General features: G+C 32.9%; 1 protein-coding gene across 2 annotated transcripts in view; it reads right to left on the bottom strand.

Moving 5' to 3' along the window:
* The window catches only part of LOC145280058 (regulator of telomere elongation helicase 1-like), a 1039981-nt gene that overhangs the window by 58799 nt on the left and 956607 nt on the right, over nt 1-24575 (bottom strand). The window lies entirely within an intron of this gene.

The raw sequence follows: 24575 nt of genomic DNA, 5'->3' as shown, positions 1-24575 counted from the left end.
TATACGCTATCCAACATACAAATATCTGTGCGTGAGGTCGCCAAGCTAATCAAGAACCTTGATTCCAGTAAAGCAACTGGCCCTGACGGCATTCCAGTTATAGTGCTGAAAAAGCTCCAACCAGAACTTGCCCCATACTTACAAAACTGTTTAAACGTTGCCTTAAGACGTGCTTTCCAACACCCTGGAAAACCTCATCAGTATGCCCTGTATTTAAGAATTCAGGGGAAAAGTCATCTCCCTCTCAGTACAGACCAATAAGTCTCCTGTGTGTCATGAATAAGTTGTTGGAATCCATATTAAATAAAGAAGTAGTCAACCACCTCAGCAGAAACAACCTTCTTAGTGACATGCAATATGGTTTCCGCTCCGCAAGATCTACAGCAGATGCGCTAACGGTTATATCTCATAGGATTAGTGAATCTCTTGACAAAGGCTTCCTTTCCAGGGCAACTGCTCTTGATATATCGAAGGCCTTCGATAAGGTATGGCATAAGGGCCTACTTCACAAGATTTCCAGCTACGGTATCACTGGTAATGTTTTCTTAATCATTAAATCATTTCTCTCTGATAGGTTCATAAGAGTAGTGGTTGATGGGCAGAAATCAGAGGCCCACAGTATTAATGCTGAAGTCCCTCAGGGGTCCATCCTGGGCCCAACTCTCTTCCTGATCTACATCAATGATCTCCCAAAACACATACTTAAATCATTCGTTGACATCTATGCTGATGACACAACTATCTATGGCAACACATCAAAGGCCGTAAATAACAAGGTTCTCTCTAATTCTCTCTCTTCTGATCTTGAGCACATGGTACAGTGGGGGAAGAGGTGGCTGGTTACTTTTAATGCATCTAAAACCAAGCTTCTATCTTTACATCATCAACGCTCTGATCCCCATCTGACATCAATTGAAATGGATGGCTCTCGTCTTGAGGAGGCTCCATGTTTTGACAAGCTTTTGGGTTTGACCTTTACTCCTGATCTGAAATGGAACACGTACATCAAGTCTGTTGCCAAGGATGCTGGGAAAATGGTGGAATCCTTCTACTGCTCCAGAAGATATCTCACTACTGATGCAATTCTTTATCTGTATAAAAGCCAAGTACGTCCAAGGATGGAGTACTGCTGCCACATCTGGCAGGAGCTGCTAAAAACAGCCTATCCTGCCTCGACAGAGTACAAAATAGACTTCGTAGCTTAGTGGGAGATGCCCTTTTCTCTTCCCTGCAACCTCTCTCCCACAGAAGAGACATTGCGAGCCTGTCTTTGTTTTATTGTTATTTCCATGGCAAGTGCTCATCTGAGCTCCAATCTCTCATCCCCCCCCTTGCCAATCTTTCACGAGAAACATCCATCTGGCTAAAACTACTGTCAATAATTTTCCCCACTCTTTATCTGTGCCTAAATCCAAACAGATTCCATGAGCAGAGCTTCTTTCTCAGAAGTGCGTGACTGTGGAACTCTCTTCCGTTTGCCTGTTTCCCACCTGACTACAACTTGGATGTCTTCAAGTCTAGCATAAACAAATTCCTGACAAACCGCCCTCTTAAGTAAGACACTCTATCAAATCTCCAATACTAATGATTACTACAATACTATCTCATTGATTACTGTACATGCAATAACCCTTATCCCTAAGTGGCCTCCGGGCCTTGATAAGTGGTGACCTCCATGTAAAAAAAAAAAAAAAAAAAAAAAAAAACTGACATCATCAAAACCAAAGGCTTTAAGCAGATTCGATTGGATTCACAAATGTCTTCAGAAAAAGTGAAGACATTTGTTGATTGAAATAAAACTGGTAAAGCTCTCACTTTTTATGATTTATCCATGTGTTTAATTTGTTTTCCTTTTTGTCTTTTCCCCTCACATTGTTACAATAAATTTATTTAAGTTAAACGTTTGTTTTATTTTTTTTAAACTATCAAGACCTGCGGAAATTCCACTCTGGACTCTTTGATATGTAATACATTGATGTTGGTATTCTGTGGATGGTCAGCATAAATGGAGACACCCTGATATCATTGTAGCTCTTTTGTTAAAAATGCAAAAGTATTTATCTAAACTAGTAGGGACGCCCGGTGCAGTCTGGTCATAAAATACACTTAAATATGATATTTTAATTTTTGCAGATTTTGTATATATTATTATAGAGTCAATTTTCTCTCGATTCTTATTTATTATAAAGTTGTGATTTCAAAAATAAAAAATATATCCATATGACTTGGGTGCATCAGCTGGAATTGAAACTGAAACCAAAACTTACGAAAATATATATATATATATATATATATATATATATATATATATATATATATGACTTGAGTTCTTTCAGCTATAATCGAAATCGAAACCGAAACCAAAACTTATGTAGAATTCTTAGTAAAATTTTTTATAAAAAAAATAGATGACTTGAGTACCATCAGTTATAACCGAAACCAAAACTTATGAAGAATTCTTGATAAAATTATTTATTACAAGAAATGGAAGGTCATAACAATTAAGTGACAGTCACTCAGAAGAAAAAAGATGTAAGCATGATACACAAAATAACACACGCGCTATCATATTGATAAAAAGATTTATTTAGTTAACAAGTATTTTTATAGTAAAAAGAAGATTGTAAGTAAACAACCATAGAATTTCCTCAAATATTTTGTTAATTATTTAAATAAATGTATTGAGGGATGTATCATCGACGGCATTTAAATATTCATTTAAATATCATAAACTTCTTTATAATTAAAAAAATAAAATAAAATGCAATACTCCAGAACAACACCATCAAATAGCAACTCGAACAACATTTATATATATTAAAAATAATTTTTACATCTCGCAATGGAGTTAGGAGGACTGGTTTCTCGCTAAAACTAATTTGATTTTTCCTATGTGCTGTATTTATAATCAAAATTACAATGCTCCCAGCCTGTTTACTGCACGCATGCACGAAAAGACAAAAATTAGTCCCCGTAGAAATTACATGACTTTGGGACGAAGCAGGCAGTGAACATTTCGCCATCTGTTTGTGTGGGTGGACTGGTGTTCTTTAGATCTAGCATCTATTTTAAAACTTAAAATAATTTCAATTGAACATATAGAGCAAATCTGTTTGCGAAATCACAATTTGCAATAAATTTCTTAGCATTAAATAGGGACCCTAAGAAACAATATGTGTTCAAGTACCGATCCCTGAAAATTGCCTCTTGAAATTTATCTAATTGCAAAATTTTCTTAGATGCAATTATGTCAAAGTATTTTTAGTTCAATATGGGTTGGCGCATCAACCATCAGTCTCTCTGTATTAGACAGGGCTCTACAGGCGCCACAAAAGAGGTCCCTATCAAATAGGTCATGCACTTTTAAGCAATCTCCAAATCTGTCCCATCACTGCAATGTTACATCTTAGTGCTTGTTTTACAAGTACTTGAATGGAATATACTCTGACGAACTTAGAGTACTAGTCCCCTTGATGTAAATATCCTAACCTCACAAGTAGCAAAATCCCACACTCTTACTGCAGAGGTCCCCTGGGTGTTTTTTTTTTTTTCCCTCTCTCTCAAAGTTTTTTCCCTCAAACTGCTAGACTTAAAAATTCCCTCTCTTTATTTTGCTTCCTCGACTGTACCAACATAAATAAATTTAAATGTAATGTGAACAATCATCTCGTCACGCAACTCCCTACTTAGAGTGTCCCTGAAGGCATGGTCTCTAATTCACAGTATTCTCTTATGTCTCAGTGACAATTTGACTTGTTTGGAGTGAGTATGATAACAAAAATAAATAAATAAAACGCTAATTTACAATAAGGCATTGATTGTCTAGTTACTTTCAATCCACTCTGTATACTCCTGGTTGTAATGGCTGTCCATGTTTCATGGTAGGACTTTATGGATTCTCCTAAGAAGGAGTATTTCCACAGGTAAGTATTGTTCACATAGAATGCAGTAGCATCATCAAAAATAAATAAAATGTAATATATAAATTTAATATCAAATATTCTGATATTTATTGAAAATATAATTCCACAGGAAATGCAGCTATAACTTCATTTTACGCTTATTTTTAAATTATGGTAAAATTAATAATAATGTTAGTAGCAGCAAACCATACTTAAAAAAAAAAAAAAAAAAAAGTGTGTGTGCGCTTTCAGCCGATTAAATATTAAGACACCATGGATTACTTCCCCTGGACTAAGCCATCACATTGCTGAGGAATATAATTTACTTGAGACATGGACGTTAAACATGAGTGCAGAGAATATATAAACTAAATAAAGTCAAGGTTTAAGGTCAAGAATGATCATAAAACACATTTATGCAGACAGACACACGCACACGTGGACTATTTCTCTCTTATTTTAATTTTCTTATCATTTTGTTTTTGTTGGAGATGGGGTATTCTACAGGATGCCATTCACTGATTACTTATGTCAACCGCGCGTGTGTGTGTCTGGTAAAGTTCAGAACATTGTTATCGTCAGTTATTTAAAAAGTTTTCTTAATAATCGAGAACTCTGCTGGGATTCTCTCTCTCTCCATATATATATAAAGTCATCCACATACAGTACTGTTTCGCTGTTTCACAGCTCATCAGTGCGGCTAGACAGGCAACTACCTCAAGCCAGGATTAAAACCCGACCACCTGTATCACAGTCAAGGCTCCTAACCATTACGCTAATTGGCGGTTGCTGTGCGAGTTGTGAATTAACGATGTTTTGACATCATCCGAAATACCTAAGCTCGATTTGTTTACACAAAGATCATCACTTTATCACTTCTCAATATGCTCAACTCAAGATAAGGAGCATTATATATATACACACACACAGACACTAGCAGGCCACACGGCATTACCCGGTCATAAAATATGCTTAAATATAATATTTTAAAATATGCTTAAATATTTTGATTCATGCAGATTCTGGATTTCTTATTATAGAGCCAATTCTCTACTGAATATTATATTGTACCCAATATATAGTAGTGCTTTTAAAAGTTAAAAAATATATATATGACTTTAGTGTCATTAGCTAGAATAGAAATCAAAACATTTAGCACTTTAGCCTTATTTGTTACCATCTGAGCTTATAACAGATGGGTACCAAAGCTTTAAAAATTAACTGATATCAACGTATAAATGTATATTTGTGCATGCATAGAAAAGCACTTTAAGTTGACACGCCTGCAAAGTTCCAATTTTTTTAAAAATTTTGACCTAATAGCAGCTATTTTAACCGGCTAAAAAACAAATCGAATTTATACCACAGGTCCAAGTCCCCTATATATCAATTTTCAAGTATGTAGACCAAAAATTGATAAAGTAGTTTGGGAGACACCGTTCCTCACACAGACAGACAAGGTCACTTTATCTATATATTAATACGATAGCGTGTATGTTATTTTCTGTATCACGCTTACATCCGAGTCGTTTAATTGTTATGGACTTCCATTTCTTGTAATAAATAATTTTACCAAGAATTCTTCATAAGTTTTGGTTTTAATTTATAGTTGGCGGCACTCAGTCATTTAATTGTTTTTTATAAATAATTTTACTAAAAATTCTTCATAATTTTGGTTTTGGTTTCGATTATAGCTAATGGCACTCCAATAATCTATTTTTTAAAAATAATTATATAAAGAATTCTTCATAAGTCTTGGTTTCGGTTTTAGCTAATGACACCTTAGTAATCTCTTTTTTTTTTTATAAATAATTTTATCAAGAATTCTTCATAATTTTGGTTTCGATTATAGCTGAAGGAACTAAAGTTATATATATATCTAGTAAGTTATGAAACTATATATTAAGCTACACAGAATATTCCGCATTTCATTCTCGTGAGAATTCGTCAGGCTTATGTGGAATATTCTGTGTAGCTTAATTGCCATATATATATTCATAACTTACTACCTAGCTTTACCTATGTATTGAGCACTGTTGAAGTAAATAGTGAAAATTTACACATAAGATTATATTTCGTATATTAATTTATGTCATTAAATGAAGTAGTCATATATATATATATATATATATATATATATATATATATATATACATACACACACAGTAGCATCCAAAACTAAGGGACAAAATTTTAAAATCTAAATTTTGTTAGAAATAACAACTGTGAAGAGCTGACATTTTTCACAACTGGTAGTCGTTATCATCCATAATAACATATTAAAGTTTGAATCATTTGCAAAGGATAGAAAAACAATTATAACAATTATTTATTTATTTTCAAAATAGGAACGTCCAAAAGTAAGGGAAAAAATTGAGAAAAACAATGTAAACAGTATGCTATATTAAAATGTTTTTATTTCCTCTAAAGAATAAGTCTTACTTAGTCATTTGTAAATGCTGTATCAGCCGGCACCATGGTGAAACACCAAAAACTAGATTACTCTGTGAGACAAGCTATTGTGAAGCTACACAAGGAAAAGCATGCCATAAAAGAGATTTCAGAGAAAGTGAAAAGTTCCAAGAGTGTTGTAGGCAAGGTTGTTAAATCCTACAGTGATACTGGCAAAATAGTTAGTGCTTTTAAAACCGGCAGATCCCGCAAAACTTTGGCAAGAGAAGATCGAATAATGCAGCATATGTCATTAAAGGACCGTTTAAAGTCTTGCACAGAAATTAAAAGGGTTATGAATAGTAGCTCATGTGTTAATGTGTCAAGACAGACTGTTTCTAGACGACTGCAGGAAATAGGGCTGTTTAATTGAACTCCAGGGAAGAAACCACTTGTTATTTCAAAGAATAAGAAGAGATTAGAGTTTGAAAACAGGAATGTAATTTGGACATATAAAAATCGGGCTAAAGTATTTTTCAGTCATGAAAGCAAGTTTAATTTATTTGAAAATAATGGAAAAAAACAATGTAAAGAGACGTTTTGGTGAAAAATTAAGTGCAAAGTGTACTAAGAAAACTGTCAAGTTTGGGGGCGGAAGTGTCATGGTATTTGGAATGTTTTCTAGCCAAGGTACAACGCCTCTTGTCTGGTTACAAACTCATGTAAATGCGCAGATCTATAAAAACATTGTTCAAGATCATGTTGTGCCAATCATACAGAATTCAGGTTTCGAAAGGGTTACCTTTATGCCAGATAATGCCCCATGTCACAAGGCAAAGGTGGTAATGAGTTATCTTAGCAAGCAAGATTTTGAAATCATGGATTGGCCACCGCAAACTTCTGACTTAAATCAAATAGAAAATCTTTGGAAGACCCTAGGAGTGACAGTTATGGAAAGAAATCCCACTAAAATGGAGGATTTGTGGGTGAAGCTTCAAAAAGAATGGTCTAAAATTAATATCGACGATTGTCAAGAATGGATTCGTTCTTGTAGTTGAAGATGTGCAGCTGTCATTGAGAGCAAAGGCCCATTTACTAAATATTGATTGTACATGTTTTTTTATTGTTTTTTTTTGGCTGTTTACATTGTTTTTCTCAATTTTGTCCCTTACTTTTGGACGTTCCTATTTTGAAAATAAATAAATAATTGTTATAATTCTTTTTCTATCCTTTCCAAATGATTCAAATTTTAGTATGTTATTATGGATGATAACGACTACCAGTTGTCAAATTTTCAGTTTTTCACAGTTGTTATTTCTAACAAAAATAAGGTTTTAAAATTGTGTCCCTTAGTTTTGGACGCTACTGTATATATATATATATATATATATATATATATATATATATATTCATAAGTTTGGGATTCGGTTTTGATTAAACCTGATGAACCCAAGTCATGCAGATACATTTTTATTTTTGAAATCATAACTTTATAACATATAAAAATCGATAGAACATTAACTCTATAATGATATATAAAAATCGATAGAACATTAACTCTATAATGATATATAAAAATCGATAGAACATTAACTCTATAATGATATATACGAAATCTGCAAGAATTAAAATTTCATATTTAAGTGTATTTTACGACCTGGCTACGCCGAGCGTCCCTGCTAGCTTGGATAGATACTTTCGCAGTTTTAACAAAATAGCTACAATAATATCAGAGCATTTCCATTCACACTGAATATCTACAGAATGCCAACATCAACATATTACATATGAATCAGTCCCCTGTGAAATTTCCACAGGTCTTGCTAGTATATATAATTATTATTTCATGTATCTACATTAAATTTTATGTATCTATTGTCAGTATTTACTCCAATACGTAAGTAGAGCTAGGCAGTAAGTTTCAAAACCTTACTTGTCATATATACTTTCAAAACTTACTGTGTATATACAGGGTGTCCATAAAGTTCGTGTGCACTTTAAAAAATCTATAACTTTATTTATATTTGCGATAGAAATAATCTGTAAAAAATGTTACAAAGTTTCATGTATCTAGTTTTAAGTATAGTTATTGAATAATTTTTCACCTCAAAATTCGTAACAATTTTTAGATAAGTAAAAAATAAGTAAAAAATATTTTCCTTTGTTTTTCAGAATCAATTTGATCCCATGGCTTCAATTGAGGAAAAAGTAAACTGTGTCCTTTGGTTGGCTGAATTGAAATCTACTATTGCTGTACAAAGAAAGTTTAGAATTGAATACAATAAAAAAGCGCCTCATAGAAACACCATTATTAAATGGATGAAAAAATTTAAAGAGACAGGCTCTGTCCATGATAAACCACAGTCTGGAAGGCCATGTGTCAGTGACGAAAGTGTTGCTTCCATAGAAGAATCCTTTACTGCAAGTCCAAGAAAGTCTGTAAGACGGGCATCATTGGAGCTCGGGCTGCCGAAGTCTACTGTGCATAAGATTCTGTGGGCAAAACTTCATATGAAAGCTTAAAGTGCACACGGATTTTATGGACACCCTGTATATATATATATATATATATATATATATATATATATATATATATATATATATATATATATATATATATATATATATATATATATATACACACACCCATAATGCCCACTAGCGGGTGGAAACCAGAGTTATCCCAGAAAATCCGTTCTGGCAAAAATTTACTTTCACCATGACTAATGTTTGCGCAAAATTAAAAAAAATCCAAGATGTGGTTATTGAGAAAAGTGCAAACAAATGAATGGGAGTGAAATGCTAGGTCCAATCCTTCCTTTGTTGGCGACCAATTATATAACATTGTTTGGTTTTCTAAAATTGTCATATTATTATCATACAATAGACTTATTATTTTGCCATCTAATTTACACATGTGCTTGTGGTATGTAAAAACATGCATGTAAATTAGTTAATGATGCTGAAAAAATTACTCCATTTTTAAATGCTAAGAAAAAATATTTTTGATGAATATTTATTTCTAAATGCTCATAAAGCATGTCACTTCATATATATATATATATATTAGCAGGCCACCCGGCATTGCCCGGTCATAACATATGATTATTATGATATTTTGATTAATACATATTTCGTATTTATAATACTAGCAGGACCCGTTAACCGGCGTCGCCCAATGGAAGCGTGCACCGCTCCTCGTAAAAAATTAAAGTACAATTGTTGTTGTTGCTCAACCCCCAACCTTCTTATGTTAAGAATGGCTTTTGGAATGGATACTCCCAACCTCCCCTTGTTAGAATGGCTTTTGGAATAGACACCTCAACTTCCTCATGTTAAGAATGGCTATCGGAATAGACACCCCATTTTGTGCGGTGGGTTGTCAAAATATTTGTCCCAAAATTAACCTTGATAATTTTTATCAGGATACTGACCCACAAATACTATAAACCAACAAAAAAAAATAGCGGGTAGCAGTGTCGGTTGAATAGAATTAGATTTGTTCCTTGCATGCGTGTACAAATCTGGTGGCCACGGATTTAAAGTGCATTATATAGGTATTTATATCTTGAAAACTACTTGTATTTGTCAAATATAAATGAGATTTTCTTTATCAGCATAGTCAAAAACCTATGAAAGTCGTCATTTTAAAAGAAAGATGTGGAGGTGAAGCTAAAGTAAAAATTTGCCTATAAAAAATAAATAAACAAAGGTAATGTATGTGCAGTGTTGATACAGAGTCTGGAAAAGAGAAGTAAATGAAATACTCCACAGAAAGTATAATTTGTCTAAAATCAAACATAACAGCTATCGGAATAGACACCTCATTTTATGAGGGAATGGGGTTGTCAAAGTATTTGCCCCAAATTTAACCTTGATAATCGTTGTCAGGATACTCATTCACAAATACTATAAACCAACAAAAATATTGGGGGATGGCAGTATAAAAGAAAACAAAAAAAATAGCATCATGTAAGGTTCACTGGAGTGTTTGTTTATATATTAAGAGGTAAATTCCGGAATAATCAAATTGTCAGCTCTCAGATAATGAAAATGGGCAGAATTTGAGAAGTGAGAATTTATTATTTTTGAATCGGGAAATGGAAAAATTATGTTATGTCTATGAGTTTATGATTCAGTTACGAAGGGTGCAAGCACAATATCTGTAGAATGTGTATATTTCCTCCTGGTCTTGACTGGGGGTGGTAGGAGAACTTAATATTGAGGGGGAAAAATAGGAACTACTTCCTCTAAAAATGCTGCAATTGTGGTCGATTTGCTCCTAGGATGAAATGTAGAATTTTATTATAACGACTAAATGTGTCATTTTAGAGTTACATAATAATCTGCATTAATTAAAACATCATGTTTGAGCGTATTGTATGACCGAACAACACTGGACGTTGAGCTAGTGTGTATATATATATATATATATATATATATATATATATATATATGCTTGTTTATATATATGTATATTCATTCAATTTTCTTTCTTATGAGAAATGTGACACACAGAGGTCAGAAAATGGGATTGAAAAGTCAGTGCTCCAGAGAAGGAGCACTCCGATCCTGCAAAAGATTCCTGTGCAGCTCCATCCATACTCTCTGGAAAGGTTGGTTGGTTGATTGATTGGTTGTTTTACGGCATATCAACCCTTTTTGGGTTATTTAATGCCTAATCCAAAGATTTTGAAGAAAAATTTTTTTAATAGAATATATTTGTTGTTTTCACGTGGGTTTCTATTTAACCCATAGTTGGGACCATAACAGGTACTACCACTTCGGGTCAGAGTGGACCTGGGAGCAATGGTAATTAAAGGGTGGCTCCACACTTCCCAAAGCCCACAAGCTGGGGCCTCACCACTGGATATAGTTTAAGGTCATATCCAGGACCCCCCCCCCCCATTGAGGGACTTTTACCCTCTGCAGGGGGGCAGTCGGTGTATTCTAATGCCCAACCGACAGGGCCGTCTGGAAAGGATACCTCAGGTGATTGCAATAAACTAATCTCTTCTCAAAGAGAGAAGACAAAGCCTGGGAGGGCGGACCTTCTAGAACTGTACAGGACCAGCAGTACACCTCAATCAACAAGGGACAGATCATTACGATCTCTGTTTATTTTACTCCCCCCGCCCTCCCCAGGGAGAAATCCCAAACCTTGTTGAAGCTTTGTTGAAATTCACTTTCCTCCTCAATCCCCAAAGCTAACAACTTTGAACATGAAGGTGTTAAATCTAAGAATTTTCAACCAATTGGAATATTTTAAAACCTCCCAAAAGTAACACATAGATGTGAAGGTAATAAGCCAGTGTGGAATTGAGAACTCCTATAAAGCTAAGAACTATTCAGGCTTTACTAGTTGCACATACATACTCACCAAAATATGCTACCAAATATTCAAATATGCGCATATTCATACAATGAACATTTTTGATTATGAACACTTTCATTACTGAAAAATGACTTTTACATTCTTTTGTGTAAAATATTTTGCTATCAAATTTCATTTTATCATTTCTTTTTTACAAAACTCCTTTTATGTTTTAGACAGCACTTTTACCTGGTGATTCTTCTATTATTTCAATGCTTCATTTTATTATGCACTAGCATGGGTGCCCGGTGTTGCCCGGGTGTTTGGAGGTGTGCGTTTAGCAAAAAGAACCGAACAAAAAAAAATGGTAGTAAGAAGGCAGGCTCGAACTCGTACCGTGAAGGAAGAAAAGAACAGGAAAAAAAACCTGACGTCTTTGCTGTTCCGACCACTGTCAAACCGGAAGTGACGTAGGTATAAATTAAGACTAGTCAATCGAAAACAGGAGATGACTTTCGAAAATATCAGCGAAAAAAGCAACCCCTCCCTGTAGAAAAGTGCTCAGTTTAGGGTGAAGAAATTAATGATTTTAGCCAATTTTTCGGTATTTGTCGTCTAAAGGGTCGAGCTTCAAAACAATACTGATCTTGTGAAAATTTGTTGCTTCTGTCGAAAGTTTTAGGTAGACATGCAAACATACATACATACATTTATATATTGGTAGCTCAAATTTTCGACCAAAACCGATTAAAAAGCTTGCCCTATCTCTGAATACTCTTTATGTAACATTTTAAATGTTTAGACCAGAAATTGTTTGAGTAATTTGGTAGAGACCGCAGAGGTCAAATTTTTTTAAATTTTGACCCCTATTATGACCCCTTAACAGTTATTGTTTTGGGCTCAAATCAAGTTATTAAGTTAAATCATGTCCAAGGAACCTATATCTAAAATTTCAATTGTTTATACCGAAAATTGGTGGAGAAGTTTGGTAGAATTCTCAAAGGTCAAATCGTTGAATTTTGACCCCTTAACAGCCAAATTTCTGGCCGAAAACGTATTAAAACAGATTTTCCCAAATCTCAATACCCTGTATATCAAATTTCGAGTCTGTAGACTGAAAATTGACAGAGTTATTGTGTAGGGAAATGTAGACAGACAGACAGACACTTTCACTTTTATAGATATATAGATTAGCAAAGAATCCCGTTGTTCACAATTAACTGAGGATCAACAAATGTTCTAAACTTCCATACTTTTATTTTTATCGAAATCAGTTAAATCATCCATTTTTTAATCAAATCCATTGAGTGCCTGCTCTAGTTGCCCCCCCCCCCCCCGAGCAGTGTACCGGGAGGAAACTTCACGACTCCCCGGAGTGACTTAGTCCACAATACATTGTAGTCTGTGGAGAATCTATAAAATTATCAGTAATTAATGGCTTCACTTAAAGTTTAAAATGCAAAAATCAAGTATCATGGTTCAATTGTGCTTTAAACAGAAACACTCGTTTCAGAACGCGCCCCTGTCTTATCAAAGAACCGACTGTTAAATTTATGAAATTATTTTTACATATTCACTTGAATTAAAGTTAAACGATCAAAAGTCAATTATCATCGTTCAACTGTGCCCTTAAAAGAAACATTCATTTCAAATGCGACTCTGTCTTATAAAAGAATCTACTGTTGATTTTATAGGTTGGGCGGCAATAAAACTTTTTAAATGCACTTGTGATGTTAGGTTGTAGAAAAGTGTTAACTTTGGTCAAAATCAGACTTCCTTCTTTAATCAAATTTTTTCGTTTATCGCTTTTCAGTACTTATCGGATGCATTCTGATACAAAATCTATGTAAAAACATTCCCAGATACATCAAGTACTTTTGTATGAATTTTTTTTAAAATTGGCCCAACTATTTCCGAGTTCATGGGGAAAGAATTCATAAACATGCACAAAGTGAGAAAGTGTGTGTGAGGACACTTCTCAACCTATATACTCAACAAATTTTTGATCTACGGACTTGAAATTTGGTATATAGGGTATTCAGACACGTGGAAAACTTTTTAATCGGTTTTCGTCCAGAAAAGAAAAATTACGCATGCTCGGTTGTGAAACGACAGCCTCCTTATGTTCAAAATAAGTAGGTTTGAAAACACTTTTCAAAGATCATATCAAGCTGGCCTAATGGTTATCATACTTGACCCACTGTATTTAGGTTTTGGTTTCGATTTCAGCTTGAGTATTTTTTTTTTTACTTGCAAAAAGTGAACTGTTTAGAAAAAAACCTAATACTCACATGCACATGTCTCAGTTTCTTAGCATTACGTTTAATATCTACGGCATTTCTGTATATAATAAATAAGAACTCTGTTTTAATTAAAATATGATATTTATTGAATATTTGAAGACCGGGCAACACTGGGTGACCTGCTAGTAGCTATATAAACAAGAGAATATCTAACCATATGGTATAAATAAAAATGACTAGAAAATCTTTTTTTGTGTGTGTGCATTTAATGTTTTGGTATATTATATACCTCCTCAGCTATTATAGAAAGCCATCATAAAAAAAAGAAAGAAAAGAGAAAAAAAAAAGAGAAAAAAGAAGAAAAAAAGAAAAGAAAGATGTTTCCACATTGGATACAGCATTATAGATGAATAAGGAAAGACAATTGACAAGGGAAGAAAAATTAAAAAAATATATATAAAAAAGATGGAAAGGCAAAAAAGGCAAGGGGTACTTGATTTCTTGTGATCTCTCCGAAAGAGATAAGAAGTACTTTTATTTGATTGTATTAAATTTTGAATCTTTTGGTGATAAAGTTTCATTGAAAGTGTGTGTGTGTGTGGGGGGGGGGTAAAGCGACAATGCCGGTGTGTCTATATACGTCGTACGCGTCTAAACTGTACCGCTGCCAGCTTAGTTACTCATGTAACATACTCAATTCTGAGTCATGTTAAATTCTGACTCCGTTGCTGCTAAAACAGAAATTAAGTTAATTTATTCACATTCCCGAACTGAGTGAAATTATTGTCTGTGTTTGAGTGTGTAAATTCTACAAATACGCACATACATAAACATATATAATCACACACATACATAGACATATATAATCATACACACAGACGTATATACTCATACACGCAAACACACATACATACATAAACATATAACCATACACACAAACACACAGACGTAATCATACACACAAATACACACATACATAAACATATATAATCATACACACACACACACATATATATTTTCACAAAGACAGACATAACTACACACACATTCTAACAAAAACAGATAATTATATACATTACACTTGTTTCTAACGTAAAAAAAAATAAATAAAAACAACTTTTTCCTTTTAGATTTTACATATCTGAAGAAGGCATAAGTTTTGTCGAAACAATATATTAGCTGACTGAAGCCTATTGCTTATGATTGTATACTGTCTAGTCGTTATATATATATATATATATATATATATATATATATATATATATACAGTAGGCCGCCAGGTGTTGCCCGGTCGTAAAATATGCATAAATATTATATTTTAATTAATACAGATTTCTTATTTATTATAAACAGAAACACTGTTGTTATTAAACGTAACGTTAATTATATATATATATATATATATATATATATATATATATATATATATATATATATATATATATATATATATATATATATATATATATAATGGATTAAGAAATTCCAACGAAAGGAAGATGTATATTTAAATAAGGGGGTAGTCACCAGCAATGTGTATTTTTAAACATTATTTTATTATTCCGTGTCTTGGTCTTTCATTGAGAATTATGTTTAGATCATTGTAATAATGTTTTTAAATCATTGAAATCGTTTTTTAAAAACATTATTACAATGATCTAAACATAATTCTCAATGAAAGACCAAGACACGGAATAATAAAATAATGTTAAAAAATACACATTGTTGGTGACTACCCCCTTATATATATATATATATATATATATATATATATATATATATATATATATATATATAGTAGGCCGCGAGGTGTTGCCCGGTCGTAAAATATGCATAACTATTATATTTTAATTAATACAGATTTTTTATTTATTATAATCAGAAACACCGTTGTTATTAAACGTAACGTTAATTTCATTTAAAAGAAATGAAAAGAAACTGAGACATGTACATTGGGAGTATTATGGGTTTTTTTTTTTCAAAACAGTTCACTTTTTGTAAGTTAAAAAAAAAAAAAATCGAGCTGACATCAAAACCAAAACCTAAAAACAGTGAGTCAAGTACGATAACCATTAGGCCAGCTTGACACGGCTTAAAAAAATGTTTTCAAACACACTTATTCTTAACATAAGTAATCAGTCACATGAACGATTCACGCATGTGCATTCATGGAAAAGTTGGCAAACCAATAAAAATTCGATGACCGCCTTCACCTCTCCCATACCAATTTTTTAATTTTGACCCCTTAGCAGCCAATTTTCCGGATGAAAACCAATTATAAAGTTTTCCACATGTCTAAATACCCTATATACCAAATTTCAAGTCAGTAGATCAAAAATTTGTTGAATAAATAGGTTGAGAAGTGTTCTCTCTCTCACACACACACACACACATTCTCACTTTATATATATACTAGTGGGGGGTACCCGGCGTTGCCCAGTGTTTAGAGGTGTGTGTGGTCGGGCAGGGCGGGGGTTAAAGAAAACAGAAAAACGAACGTTAAAACTTAAGCGGGGGGGGGGAGTACCCAGGCGGTGGGTGGGTTGGGGTAATCAAAACATCAAAAAAAAAAAAGACAAAAAAAAACTAACGTAAAGCAAACGAACGATGTTAAATGTTTAAATCGAAAAAATAAAAACAAAATAGAAAACAGAAAAACGAACGTTAAAACTGCTTTAAAAAATCTGAAAAAAAAAGCATGTGAAAAATGGCTTAAATAAGCCTGTTTCGATATTAAAATTTAAAAAATCGGTGGGTACCCAGGTGTTTCTGGGTGTGTGTTTGTACGGTCGGGGGTGGGGGTGTTAATGAAAACCTAAGAATAAGCGAATTAAAAAAAAAAAACAGAAAAACGAACGTTACGTGAAAAATGGCTTAAATAACACTGGTTCAATATTTAAATTTAAATAATCGAAAAGAAAAAAAAAAAAAAAGAAAGACATCTCGCACCACGATTCGAACCCAAAACGTTTAGATAATGAAACAACGCTCTAACCAACTGAGCTAACACGACGTACATGAAATTTAGTCAGTTCTTCAACTATTTAAGCTAAATCAGGTCATTACGTCATGACGCAGGATGAAAAAAATAAACGTTTTTGGACAATTTTCGATATTTGTCGTCCGGAGGGTGGAGAGCTTCAATATGATACCAAGTTTGTGAATTTTTGTTCTGTTTGTCGAAAGTTTTTAGCGGACACACAAACACACATACATAAATACATACATACATACATACATACATACATTTTCGCTTTTATATTTATAGTATACTAGAGGGGGTACCCGGCGTTGCCCGGGTGTTTGGAGGTATGTGTGCTCTTAAATAAAAAAGAAACCGGGGGGGGGAGGGAGGGGGGGGGGTAAAAGTTGGTAGGATCGAACCCGAAGCCCTGAGGCGAAGTTGGAAAATAAAATGTGAAAAAAACATGAACCGTTCGGCCAGCCAGAACGAGTTACTGAAAGATGTTTGAATTTATTTAAGTAAGAACCAAATTGACAGATGCCCGCACGGAAGTCGTAAAGGGTTACGACGACGACGACGTAAGCAATAGCTATTCAGCAAATGAGGTCAATGACCAGGTTTGTTTGTTATAAGCGAAGTAAAAAAAGAAAACATAAAAACGAACGTTAAAACTTAAGCGGGATGGGGGGGGGGTAATCAAAACATTGAAAAAAAAACACAAAAAAAACTAAAGTAAGGAAAACAAACGATGTTAAATGTAAAAACCGGAAAAACAAAAAACAAAACAGAAAAACGAACACGTGAAAAATGGCTTAAATAAGCCTGTTTCGATATTAAAATTTAAAAAATCGATGGATAACCGGGTGTTTTTGGGTGTCGCTAAGAATAAGCAAAGTAAAAAAACAAACAGAAAAACGAACGTTACATGAAAAATGGCTTAAATAACACTGGTTCAATATTTAAATTTAAAAAATCGAAAAAAAAAAGAAGACATCTCACACCACGATTCGAACCCAAAACGTTTAGATAACGACCCAACGCACTAACCAACTGAGATAACGCAACGTACATGAAATTTAGTCAGTTTTTCGACTATTTAAAGTAAATCAGGTCATGACGTCATCTGACGCATGCATAGAACCGGTCGTCGTCACGAGAGGACCGTTTTTGTTGACCCCCCCCCCCCCAGGTCGAAAATTGTCAATTTCGGGGTGAAAAAAATGAACGTTTTTGGCCAATTTTTCGATATTTTTCAAGCGAAGGATGGAGCTTCAATATGATACCGAGTTTGTGATTTTTCGTCGTGTCTGTCGAAAGTTTTTAGCGGACACACAAACACACATACAAACATACATACACACATTTTCGCTTTTATATTTATAGAGGATATATATATATATATATATATATATATATATATATATATAACTATCATAGTAAATAATAATGTCAGCCCCTTTAAGAAATTCGTTTCTTATCATTGAGCACATTTAAGTTGTAATAAAGTCGGTCAACTTAGCTAACACGTGCAGATCGTCATTTAATGATTGGATCACTCTCTGACTGACGCTAAAAGCATTTAACGAGAATAAATGTTTAATTTCAAACTGTATCTCGCCGTTCGCGGTAGCCTAATGGTTCGGATCCTTGTTAATGAAGTCAGACATGACTTTTGTTGCCGGGGTTCGAGTCTTTCGACTGGTGTTAATCGTGACACCCTGCACTGATGATTCCCGAAAGGATGAAACACTAGTGTCTGTAGGTATTATAGTAAATAATAATAATATGTCTGTATATAAACTTACATCTATACACATACATATATACATTCATATGCATATACATCTATATATGAGAAAGAGAAAAGAAAGCATAACGTAAACAAGTTCTTGATGAGTTATGTCCCCTTAAGTAATCCAATTTACCAAATTTCCACTACTAACGATTACTACGCCATTGTCCCGTTGACTAATGTACACTCATTAACCCTTATCCTCGAGTGGCCCCCGGTCTTTGATAAGTGGTAACTCCTATGTAAAAAAAAACAAAAATCTATAGCATTAGAAAATTGTCTATCTCTCTCTCTCTCTCTCTCTCTCTCTCTCTATATATATATATATATATATATATATATATATATATATACATACATACACTCCTATAATTATTATTTTTTTTGTGTATTGATATTCATATTAAAAACCCTTTTTCTATTTATTTAAAACAGAAAATACAACTTTGTTATAAATTGATCGTGGAATCGCATTCATCTGCAAAAGATCTAGCTAATTTGCATATTCTTTTAAACATTCATTTTTATTAATTTCTTATTAGATTTTTCGGTTTTCTTACGGAATGACCATCTTTAGTTAACTATTATGTGTAATTATATTCATGTAGATATTCTACATGATGTAATATTTGCGTTAAAAGGTTATGGTAAACACAAGCCTCTTTCTATTTATCTTTATGTATGCGCATATATATATTTGTTTAAAAAATTTTGCCTACCAAACTCCGGTCAGATTTTGACCTACAAATATGAAACTTAATATATAGGGTATTTGAACCCATGCAAAACTTTATATTTAGGTTTTAGCCAGGGTAAATTTGTGCAAAAGTGTGGAAATGATGAAATTTGTCAGGTATAGGTCGAACGACGGAATTATGAATATGCATGCTTAATGTAATAGCTATTAGTTCATATTTTAATTTTTAGTCTTGCAGCAAACATGTCTTCATAGCTTAGGCATTAACGTCAAAGGAAAAAGTAAATCGTAAGCTAATTCTTGGTGGTGGCGCACAAGTCATTTTTTAAAAACTTTTAAAATCATTACTATATTATTGGTTCCAATACAATCTATAATACAAATCTCACTTGTCTGTTTAAATGTATGTATGCTTGTATATCTGTCTAAAATTTTCGACAGAGGCGACGGATTTTCACGAGGTCAGTATTGTTTTGAAGCTCGACCCTTCAGATGACAAATATCGAAACATTGACTAAAAACATTAATTCTTTTACCCTGAACGGGGCACTTTTCTATAAGGAGGTGTATCTTTTTCGCCGAGATTTTCAAAAGTCATCTCCTCTTTTCGATTGACTAGCCTTAATTTAAACCTTCGCCACTTCCGGTTTTGCAATAGATGCAACGACAAAGACATTATTTTCCTCCTTCGCAGTACGAGTTCGAGCCTGCCTACCTACTACGACTTTTTTTGCTCAACACACACCTCCAAACACCCTGGCAACGTTGGGCACCTGGGCTAGTATAAATACGAAATCTGCATTAATCAAAATATCATATTCAAGCATATTGCGGCATATTTAAGCACACACACACACACACATATATATATATACTAGCAAGCTTCCCGGCATTTATTCATAGACACACATACATGCAGATTTATTTATATACATATATATGGACACATGCACATATATATGTCTATACACACATGTAATAACATATACACATCTATACATACACATATGTATACCTATACACACATACATATACACACATGCATATACATTTATACACATTTCTATGCATACGTATATATATACATGCATGTATATGCACATACACATCTATGCACATATATACACATATAAACACATGCATATGTATACAGTTACACCCACATACACATATATGTATATGCATACATTTACACCTACACACACACATACAATTAACTGTTGATATTTTTCATTGATAATGAGTCAGACTCAATCCAGAGCCATGTTCTCAGTTGCTTGTATAGGATCATAAAAGTTAAATTATTTTGGTTTCTAAATTGACTGGAACTGCTGTATGTACGCACATACACATAAACATATATATATATATATATATATATATATATATATATATATATATATATATATGTATATATATATATTATTATTTTTAAAATATAATTATCCACTGACACGTGTTTCGTCGTCTACGACTCATCAGAGTGGCTGAATCTAGCGAGACTTGAAATCGGGACCCCATGATAAGAAGCAAATAAAGACATTATATATATATATATATATATATATATATATATATATATATATGTATATATATATATATATATATATATATATATATACACACACACATTTTATTGCCACTTTCATCATGAGTCATACTCAGTTGTGATGTGAACCATGTTGAACATTGACTCAGCTCAGTTGTAGCTAAAACTAAACTAACACTATTTCGTGTGTGCGTGTGTCTGCATAAAAGAGAGCAAGACAGATACGCGTTCAGACACAGACACACATACACACACAGCAGCTTTCCATGTTGGGGAAGAACAGGTAATATTATAATTAAAAATCATCTATCAAATGCAAAATGGAAATTTTTTTTCGCTGAATTAGCCTGACCCATCATCTTTCACTTTCCTTTGGGATAATAGGAAGAATTAATATAACGAAGATAAACCTTAAATTAAACATGACTAATTCCTAGATTATTTTGATCAATTTTTATCAAGATTGATACAAATACGAGAGTCGTCCCAAAAGCAAAGTCTCCTATTTTTTTTTTTTAACTCAAAAGTTGAAGAACTACAAAAACGGGAGTGGTATCATTGAAACCAGCGACTTTTTTTATGCTCCAGAATGTATTTTTCTAGATTATCACCGCCATTAGCAATGCACTCTTTCCAGGAATCAAATCACGCATCTTTGCTTCCAACACACGTCTACGACAAGGGTTGCTTTCTTAGAGTCTAACAGTATCAATATCTGCAACAGAGAGATGAACTTTCCAGGTCATGAATACATAAGTTCAGTCATCATAAAAATGCAATTTGCAATCTCCTCTGATCCATTTTGGGCAGAATAAAAAAAAATAGGAGGCATTATTTTTGGAACGCCCCTCATATAAAATAATCCCAGCAACGAATCACGAACGGATTTAATTATTAACACTAGAAAACTTATCGGACAAAATATAGACAATAAATCACCCTTTCAGGAATATTCTAATTCAGAATACATTTGTTGCAATATCATTTTTTTTTAAGCTATTTATTTAAATATTTTTAATGGAATGTTTTAAAAAGAAAATCGATAATCTGTTTTATTTCAATCATTCAAACTATTATTCTCATGATTTTTTTAATATATATTTCATCCTTTATTATTTATCTTTTTACCTTTATTCTTTTATCATATTAATTATTTCTAATAATTCATTTAAATACTATGTTCTACTTCCGATACCGCTACTAATACATACATACCTAGCATAAATCCCCTATTTCAAGTAAACCCCTTCCATAGTTATAACTCATAAATACATATGACTAAATAAACATCCTCTTTTCAATCACGTCTGCTCTTCCTGAGAGTATGAATGCGCAAAGACACACCTATATAGAACCGACCATGGCATACCTGGTATATACCTACCTTCATTACATAATAAAAGCTATATTCCTCCCTCTTATATCACAGGGATACTTTAGTTCTCACATCCCATCCCCAAACAGTTTCAATATTTTACCATTCTCCTCTCACTGCAAAACTATTTCGCTCCGAATGTAACTATCATTAGGCGTCACATCCCTATTATGTTACCTTGCATCTTCTCTCCTCTTCTGATGAGAAGCATTAGGCTTCGAAATACCATGGTATAAAGAGTTTTACTTATCCTACACCCCTAATTAATGTAGCATCCTTATTGAATAAACAAATAAATCTATATACATGAGTATAGATTTTTTTTTATTTTCGTTCTTTTATTTTATTGATACTCTATAATAAGCTTCAAAACAATTTATTGAGCTTTGCATTATTCTGATAAGTCTTCTCTTATTCTTATAACTCCCTCATATATATATATATATATATATATATATATATATATATAAGTGAAAGTGTCTGTGTGCGTGTGTGTCTGTGTACATTTCCCTACGCAATAACTGTCAATTTTAAGCCTACAGATTCGAAATTTTATATACAGGGTACTGAGATTTGGGAAAATCGATGTGATTGGTTTTCGGACAGAAATTTGGCGATTAAGGGGTCAAAGTTCAACGATTTGACCTTTGAGAACTCTACCAAACTCCTACAATCTTGGGTCTAAACACGTGAAATTTTAGATATAGGTTCCTTGGACATGGATCTAACTTAATAACTTTATTTGAGCCCTAAACAATAAATTTTAAGGGGTCACAATAGGGGTCAAAGTTAAAAAAATTGACCGTTTTTATTTTTTTTTTGCTTAGCATACACCTCCAAACACCCATGCAACGCCGGGCTGAAATGCTAGTATATATATATATATATACAAAATTATTAATTTTCTATAATAATTATTAAATACCTACAGACACTAGTGTTTCATCCTTTTGGGAATCATCAGTGCAGGGTGTCACGATTAACACCAGTCAATAGATTCAAACCCGGCAATATCTATCTATCTATCTATATATATATATATATATATATATATTAGTTTTACTGGTAGAATCAAGAAATATTTATCATTAGTACCAGCAATTAAAAATTAAGTTTTAAACAAAACCAAAGAAAAAACAAAAGAATCGTTTTTGGCATTGGAGAATAAGCACACATTTTTCTGATTCCAATAATCTTAAAAGTTTTGATTTTTCTGATTCTCGATTCCAATTCCAACCCATGTTCAATATTGCTGCAATTGTCATTCTTACTGTTGAGCCACGATAAAAGTATGCACTCTTCAAGAACCATTCTAGTTATCTTTTCTTCTAATCGCCAGAATTCACATTATTTATAGATTTGATCAAATAATTTATAGATTTGAACAATAATTTTGTTCAGCTTGGGTTTTCCTTTTTGTAAAAAGAAAAAAAAAGAACAAAACAAGAAACAATTATTTGACGGATATCTTTTTCCTTTTTAGTTTCTTCAAAATAAAAAAAATAATAAAATTAATATGTAAAATTGTAAAAAAAAAAAAAAAAAAAAAAATGTGGATATTTAAACTTTACAATATTCAATCATATGAATGTTACCAATTATAGTATATGGATACTTCTACAAACAATAGACTTTTTATACCCAGTTTAAAAATTTCGTTTTCATCCCAACTACACACAAAAATAGCAATTTGTGTTCGAATAACTGTACAAAGTTTTTTTTTTAGATGAGAATTGATACATATTATTTGGGCTACTATCCTCATCTTGGTTATTATTTTCAAAATGTTTCGGACACTTTTGAGCGCTATTACATGCATCTTTTGGAAATTGGAAATTTTTGTCAAACTCAAGAACCTTTAAAAATTTTTTTAACTGAATCATTTATTTAATCCACAAGGGTAGATTGTTCTTATTCCGTCAACCACAACCAGGTCGAAGTATTAATTATATTATTCTTAGTTATTATCGTCTGTAATAAAGATTGAATCTTCAATCCCTAAAAGACTATCATTTAGAAGGGATTGTTAATCAATGCCTTTAACAGTTAATCGATTGATTGATTAATTGGCAAAGAATAAATGCACAAACGTTTGCCATTTACAAGGGGGAAAAGTCAGTGAGAATTTAGAGGACTATGTACAAAGAGAAACTATACAGGAGGAAAACTGTGGAGGTCCGACCAGTGTCTGTCCAAGGCCGCCTTGAACCCCTGTAGTGTGGGCTGGTTTACGACCTCATGGATTGATGTGAACAAGTCATTATGAATTTTGGCAGCTTTAAACCTTTTTTTTTTTTCTTTTTACATAGGAGTCACCACTTATCAAGTCCCAAAGTCAGCTAGAAAG

This window comes from Euprymna scolopes, chromosome 7, assembly GCF_053919585.1.
Source record: "Euprymna scolopes isolate OS-2025 chromosome 7, ASM5391958v1, whole genome shotgun sequence".
Classification (NCBI taxonomy): Eukaryota; Metazoa; Mollusca; class Cephalopoda; order Sepiida; family Sepiolidae; genus Euprymna; species Euprymna scolopes.
The sequence above is the reverse complement of the archived record's forward strand: the minus strand, read 5'-3'. Positions and strand labels throughout refer to the sequence as shown.